Source organism: Microtus ochrogaster, unplaced genomic scaffold, assembly GCF_000317375.1.
Source record: "Microtus ochrogaster isolate Prairie Vole_2 unplaced genomic scaffold, MicOch1.0 UNK13, whole genome shotgun sequence".
Classification (NCBI taxonomy): domain Eukaryota; kingdom Metazoa; phylum Chordata; class Mammalia; order Rodentia; family Cricetidae; genus Microtus; species Microtus ochrogaster.
In genome coordinates, this window is record NW_004949111.1 from 2,984,207 (window position 1) to 2,992,101 (window position 7,895).

Sequence of the window (7,895 nt, forward strand, 5' to 3'; positions counted from 1 at the left end):
AACTAGACTTTAGGAGCTCAGTCCAGTGCTCCCATGTGGGTCTTTGCCTCTGTTTCCATCATTTGCTGGATGGAGGTTCTATAGTGACATTTAAGATACTCATCAATCTGACTAAAAGGCAAGGCCAGTTTGGGCACCCTTTCCACTATTGCTTAGGGTCTTACCTGGGGTCATCCTTGTGGATTCCTGGGAATATCTCTAGTGCCAGGTTTCTTGCTAGCCCCATAATGGCTCCCTCAATAAAAATATCTTTATTTTTATGAAAAATTTAAATATCAAATTTCCTTGCTCTCCATCTCTGTCATTCTGCCATCTCAAGTATCTCTTTCCCTCAAGTTCCCCTCTCACTCCCTTTCTCCCCTCCTCCCCGCCTGCCCTCCCTTCTCTTCCTACCCCCATGCTCCCAGTTTTCTCAAGAGATCTTGCCTATTTTCCTTTCCTAGTGGGATTTATATGTGCTATTCTTAGGGATCACCTTGCTACTTAGGTTCTCTAGAGTTATGAACTGTAGGCTTGTTATCTTTTGCTTTTCAGCTAGTATACCCTTATGAGTGAATACATACCATGTTTCTGGGTCTGAGTTACCTCACTCAGGATGTCTCAGGATGTTTTTTTTTTAGTTCCATCCATTTGTATTCAAATTTCATGATGTTGTTGTTTTTATCCCTGAGTAGTACTCCATTGGAACACCCGATTTTTTGACAAAAAAAAAAAAACCAAAATCATATGAGGGAAAAATAAAGCATTTCAATAAGTGGTGCTGACATAACTAGATGTCAGCATGTAGGAGATTGTAAATAGATTCCTATCTCATCCCGCCTTATATTCTTCTCTAGTGCTGGGATTAAAGGTGTGCACCACCGCTGCCTGGCCTCTATGAGTAACTAGTTATGGCTGCTGGGATTAAGGGTGTGTGTGCCACAGCTGCCTGGCCTGTATGATTGACTACTGTGGCTGTTTTATGTTCTGATCTTCAAGTAAGCTTTATTTATTAAAATACAAATAAAGTATCATTACAATCTCCTGAAATTGAAAACTTCTGTAAGGCAAAGGATGCTGTCAATAGGACAAAATGTGAGCTTAGAGAATGTGAAAAGATCTTTACCAACCCCATATCTGGCAGAGGGTTGATCTTCAAAATATTTAAAGAATGTAAGAAATAAGATATAAAAATGCCACATAATCTATTTAAAATGGGGTACAGATTTAAATAGAGAATTCTCAACTGAAGAATATCAACTGGCCAATATACACTTTAAAAAATGTTCATCATCCATAGCCATCAGGAAAATGTAAATCAAAATGACTCTGAGATACCACCTTACACCTGTCAGAATGGCTAAGATAAAAAACACTAATGACAGTTCATGCTGGAGAGGATGTGGAGTAAGGGGAGCACTCCTCCACTGCTGGTGGGTGAGTGCAAACTTGTACAGCCACTTTGGAAATTGATATGACAGTTTCTTAGAAAACTGGCAATCAATCCTACTTCAAGAGCCAGCTATATCACTCTTGGGCATATACCCAAAGGATGCTCAATCATACTACAAGAACACTTGCTCAAATATATTTCTAGCCAGTTTATTTGTAATAGCCAGATCCTGGAAACAACCTAGATGCCCCTCATCCAAAGAATGGATAAAGAAAATGTACATTTACACAATGGCATATTACTCAGCTATAAAAAAGCAATGAAATTTGCAGGCAAATAGATGGAACTAAAAAAAAAAAAAACATCCCGAGTTAGGTATCACAGGATTAGAAAGACAAACACAGTATTTACTCACTCATAAGTGGATATAATGTGTAAAGGAAATGATAACCAGGCTACCTACAATCCACAGTCCCAAAGAGGCTAGGTAATAAGAGGGGCCAAAAGAGGCAAGCATGGATTTCCCTGGGAAGGGGAAATAGAAGATATGTCTTGGGGAAACTGGGGGCAGGCTCAGGCGTGGTGGGGAGATGAGAACGTGAGGGATCACATTGTGTGAGTTTTTAGTGGGACAGAGGGAGAGAATAATAAAAGAGATGTCTTGCCGGGCGATGGTGGCACACACCTTTAATCCCAGCACTCGGGAGGCAGAAGCAGGCGGATCTCTGTGAGTTCGAGACCAGCCTGGTCTACAGAGCTAGTTCCAGAAACAGGCTCCAAAGCCACAGTGAAACCCTGTCTCGAAAACCAAAAAACAAACAAACAAACAAAAGATGTCTTGGTGGGGTGGGCATTTCAGGGTTAGTTAGAAAATTTGGTGCCAGGGAAACTCTTAGGAATCTACAAGGATGACCCCAGCTAAGCCTCCTGGCAATAGTGGAGAGGGTGCCTGAACTGGCCTTCTTCTGTAATTAGATTGGTGAATACCCTAATTGTCATCAAAGAGCCTTTAACCAGTAGCATGCACACACACACACACACACACACACACACACACACACACACACACACACACAGACACCCATATGAAAAGATAAGAAGATGAAGAGTATCACTGAGATGCTTGGATTTAATGAGGAATGATTTAGAATTCACCACCCAGAGGTTTTTTTTTTTTAAGTTTTTTGACTTGTGCATTTATAGCCTCATCTGTCCTCATAGGAATAAATAACATCTCTTATATAAATTAGTGTATAAAATATATGTGAACTACTCAGAAGAGTGTGAAGGACATATTTAAATTCTTATTGACATACTTTAATATTTAAATTGTCCTCAGGTAAAAGTTTTAGAAACTACTGTATCAAAGTAATCTTAGAAATTGGAGTGAGGTTCCTTCCTAACTCCGAGTTATGGTAACAAAAGTGATGTCTAATGGATTAGTTTAGATAAGTACAAATTTAACAAAAAGAGAATTTTATGGGACAGCTGTGGAAGAGAATTAGGCTAAACTTTATCTATGGTACTTATAAACTTAAAGGTTCTGATTTATCAGTTCTTAAGTGATGCAGGAAAAATACCAGTGAAGTGATACAAATGGTTTTTCAGTAGTTCTACCCCCTAGTTGAGATAGGTGCTCTATTATCCTAGTTGAATGGAAATAGAAATGGAAACCAGGGACTTGGTTACAATTTTAGAGGCTTAGTCTATTGTCATCATACTAGAGACCATCATGGCACACAGACAGTCATGGTGCTGAAGAAGTTTTGAAACATCAGAGCCCATCCCCAGTGATACACCTCCTCCAACAAGGCCACACCTGCTCCAACAAGAGCATATTTCCTAATCCTTCAAATTGTATAAAACAGTTTTACTTCCTGATGATTAAGCATTCAAATATATGAACCAATGGAGGTCATTCTTATTCAAGTCATCATACCATGTAAACTTTCCTATGTTAGCCATACTCCAATGAATAACCCTCTATCCACAGTCAAACACCCCCCCCCACACACACACACACTAAACTCAGTGAACCACACCCAAAAAGCATCGTGAAAGTAGGTGAAGCTTGTTGAGGAAACAAAGAGGTCAGCAGGAATGAGAGGGAGATAAGATAGGGGAATGGGGATGTTTCTGAAAAAAAAAAGTATATACAGATATAAAATCAAAGAATAAAAAATAATATACTGATTACTAGATTTAATTATGCTAGCACACATTAAAGATGATTTTAGTTGAAAATTTGTAATTTGTATTTTGTTTTGTATGCCATCATTTTTTGTGATTTTTGATGAGCATTTCAAGATCTTTGAAGCACTGACAATACTGAGTTTCTAAACTTGAAAAGCAATTTCAAATTAGCAAAGATATTGCCCATTACCCTCACCTCTTCCAAAGCTACATTTAGTTTAAAGAAATGATATTTCTAGATTTTAGCGTTATCAAAGTATCAAAATAACCGTTTTTTGGTTTATTGTCTATCAATTCTCTGCTCTGAGTTCCTAAGCTTCCAAAATCTAAATGTATGTTTACGTCAAATAATTTTAATCTGCCTTACATTTTAAAAGCACATATTCAAACATAAAACACAATTGTCCTTTCTCTCTCAAATTTGATTTCAGTGGTACTCTCTTACTAGACCTGTAATTCCACAAAAGTACTGAAGTCCCTTGTGTCCTGGGAAGTGACATTGCATAGCATTTGAGATGCTGCATGTAGTTTGGACAAGAAAAAAAGAAATTCTTTTCACTGAACTCCAATATTGCTTCAGATCACTGGAGGAATGCCTGTTTTTCATATAATGTATATTGACTTTGCTGACATTTCTATGACACTCTTATAATTCATTTATCCTGTGTCATATTTTTGGTATTTCCCAGTATCTTATTTGACCTCTCATTGATTAAATACTCTCTATGTCCCTCCTATTAAGAAAAAGAAATGCTAACTTCATAGAGACCATGTAGGCTTGTTTGAAAGTTCTGGCATTAAAAGTGCAGTTATATTGATACCTTTGGTGGTTATTTCTGGGAAAAGCATCTTCTTTGACTGAAAATGGCTTTAGGAAGAGAAAGGTCATAAAGAGGAGCGTTTACTAAATTGATCCTACTGATCAATGAGATAAAAAATGTGATAAAAAGCTGATCCTCTATTTCAACTGCAACTTTACTAGTGAAAAAATATTTGATATGACAACCTCAGTAACAATCAATGACCTTTTATTCCTAATCAAAATGACACATGTGCAGGTTAACATACCTGAACACACACACACATACACACATGCATATAACACACACACCTACATACATGATGAGCTGGGGATGTTTCTCAGGTAATAAGAATCCTTGTCTAAGGATTCAGTGAACTTGCTGGCCACCATTGTAACTGAAATAGTGAACTACAGGTTCAGTGAGAGACTCCATCCCAAAAAATACTGTCAGTGGATGGACAGGAGAGTTGATCCACTGGCTTCAGGCACTTGTCAAAAAGCCTAATGACCTGAGTATGAGCCACAGAACTACAAAGTAGAATGAGAGAACCAAGTTCCACAAGTTATTCTTTGACTTCTGCATGTTCATTGTGAACTGTGGTGCACATGCCCTCCCACCACAAACCTGAGTGTAGAGGCACATGCCTGTAATCACACTTGAGAGGTAAAAACAGGATAATCAGAGCTTCAAAGTCATCCTGCACTATATAGTAAGTTCAAGACTAGCCTTGGCTAATATGACTGTCTCTCAACAAGCAAACAAAGACATAGTTAATTTTGGAACATATTTCTAAATAGGTTATGTATACATGTTATATATTATTCAAAATGAAGTGTCTCTTTCACATGGATCTTTCATCCAGATTCTTTCTTCAGTGGCAACTGTGATATAGTCTTCATGTATTTCCTGGGATATTCCATATATAATTCTTTCATTCAAACTATGAGAATATATAGTGAATTACTTCTTAAACTAACATAGGAGGTCATTGAGTATTAGTAGGGATCTATACAAGTTTTTGGCTGCATGGGAATCCATTAAATGTATAGATCAGATCATGAACCAGTCCTACTAAAGCTGGATAGCTTAGCCTTATTTAAATCAGTCTTACTAGTCCCTGAGGATTCTTTTCTATTCTTTTCTACCTAACTTTAAAAGTACTCAGGGCTTTCTTGCAATTCTGTGTGTGCTCAAAATTCTATACATCTTGTCACAAATTGCCCATCATCAGAAGGAATATCCTCCCTATCCTCATTTTATAATTACCATTCATAGCACAGCATCTGCCACAAAGTTATCTATAAATATTGGATTTAATACCTCTGACTGGTTATATTAGTTTGTTATACCAGAAGGAAAACAGTATGGTTAATGAAATCATATCAACTAGCAACACATACATAATATATCTTATTGTAATCTTGCTGGATTAAAAATCAGAAATGAATCTCCAAAAATTTAAATCATGTTAACCACATTTGTAAACAAGATTCTTAAAAATAATGAGTTTTCTCTTGATTTTGGCCAGATCTGTTTCACTTTATCATATATACTTTAAAAAGATTGCTTAAATCTATATCACATTAATCTATTATTATTTCATTAATTGAATTAATTAATTGAAACAAATGATCTCATGTTGCTACCTTAGATAGTGTTATCTTTTCATTTATAAAATAGCAGTACCAGAGTACTTCAGCACCTCTGAAAGGAGGTATTTTAATTTTATACGTTAGCAATCACACTGACCTAATCCTAGTCTCAGTCCTGGTTTTATACATGAACTAAACTTAGAACTAACAAAAAGCTTTGATCTTCTCTAAGATCTGGGGAAATGACTCTCAACCTGTGTGTATATCAGAACCACTGGGGGACTTGTTAACACTCATATCCTTGCACTCTGACTGTAGTTGCTTTTTTCTTTTTAAGTTTTCAAAATGTTCAACACTTTATTATCAACAGTTTTTTTCTGTCTTAATAGAGTATTCTTCTATTTTTCAGTCCTTTGAAGTATATCTGTCATTTTTCACATTACTATAGGCAGGATCAAACTTGCTAAAGTTAGCTAAACAAACTTCAAGACAAAGCTGACTAGAAAATAGTTGTGTATTTGTTTGGGACCTTTTTTCACGGTTTGCAGAACTTCCTGAAGGTGGAAGGTGAGTGTCTTAGTTAGAGTTTTGACTGCTGCAACAAAACACTATGACCAAAAGGCAAGTTGGGGAGGAAAGGATTTATTTGGCTTACATTTCAGCTTTGTTATTCTTCACTGAGAGAAGTCAGGATAAGAACGCAAACAAGGCATGATCCTGGAGGCAGGAGCAGATCTAGAAGCCATAGAGGGGAGCTACTTACTGGCTTGCTTCCCACAGCCTGCTCAGTTAGCTTTCTCATATAACCTAGGACTACCAGCCCAGGGATGGCACCACCCATCATGGGCTGGGGCCCTCTGTTACTAATCACTGATTGAGAAAATGCCTCACAGCTGGATCTCATGGAGGCCTTCCTGTAACTGAGGCTCCTTCCTCTGATGATTCTAGATTGTGTCAAGTTGACACACAAAACCAGCCAGTACAGTGAGTATTGGCAAGGTGCTCCTTTCCACAGAAGGAACAATTGCCATGTAAACAGGAAGCATTTGTAAACAGATGGATCAGAAGCCAGTAACTGTTATAGGCCATACTTATTGAGGAGAAGTTTACAAGAGTGTATGGTGACTTGGTTTGTTAATTGCATCCTCAGTAAGGAGCAGGCATTCAGTCCCAGTCTTTTGGGGGCTTGGGGCAGGAATTTGGACCTCGTGAAGAATGCACTAATGCAACCAGTAGGTACACAGCTTGGGTTATCAGCTAACTATGCTTTCCACAACAAATTATCTAAGTGAAATATTTGTAATCAGTGTATCTTCTTACTAATATTTCAAGCTGCATTACTATAAGATGTTTTAAACAATGCATTATCATTAAACACTTTATTGAGTTCTGTCACTTACTATCTGATCTTAAAAAAAAAAAAACCAATGAAAGTTCCTGGTACTCAACTTTACTCTTGGTAAAATATGAGTGAGAATAACTACCATACCTGTTTTAGTTAGGATCTCATTGCTGTGGACAGACACCATGACCACAGCAACTCATATAAAGGAAATCATGTAATTGGGACCAGCTTACAGTTCATAGTGTTAGTTCCCATCATCATGATGGGAAGCATGGGGACATTCAGGCAGATATGGCACTGGAGAGATAGCTGAGTGTTCTTCATCTGGATCCACAGGTAGAAGAAAGAGACAGTGAGCCACTAGACTTGGCTTGAACTTCTGTAACCGTAAAGCCAACCCTCCAGTGACATACTTCCTCCAACAAGGCCATGCCTCCAAAAATGCTCCTCCCTATGAGTCTATCAAGCCCATTTTCTTTCTATTTTATAAATTTTTCTTGAGCTCTACATTTCTCTCTGCTCCCCTCCCTGTCTCTCCCCTCTCCCTTCTCCCCTTTAAAACTCCCCCAAGGTCCCTATGCTCCCAATTT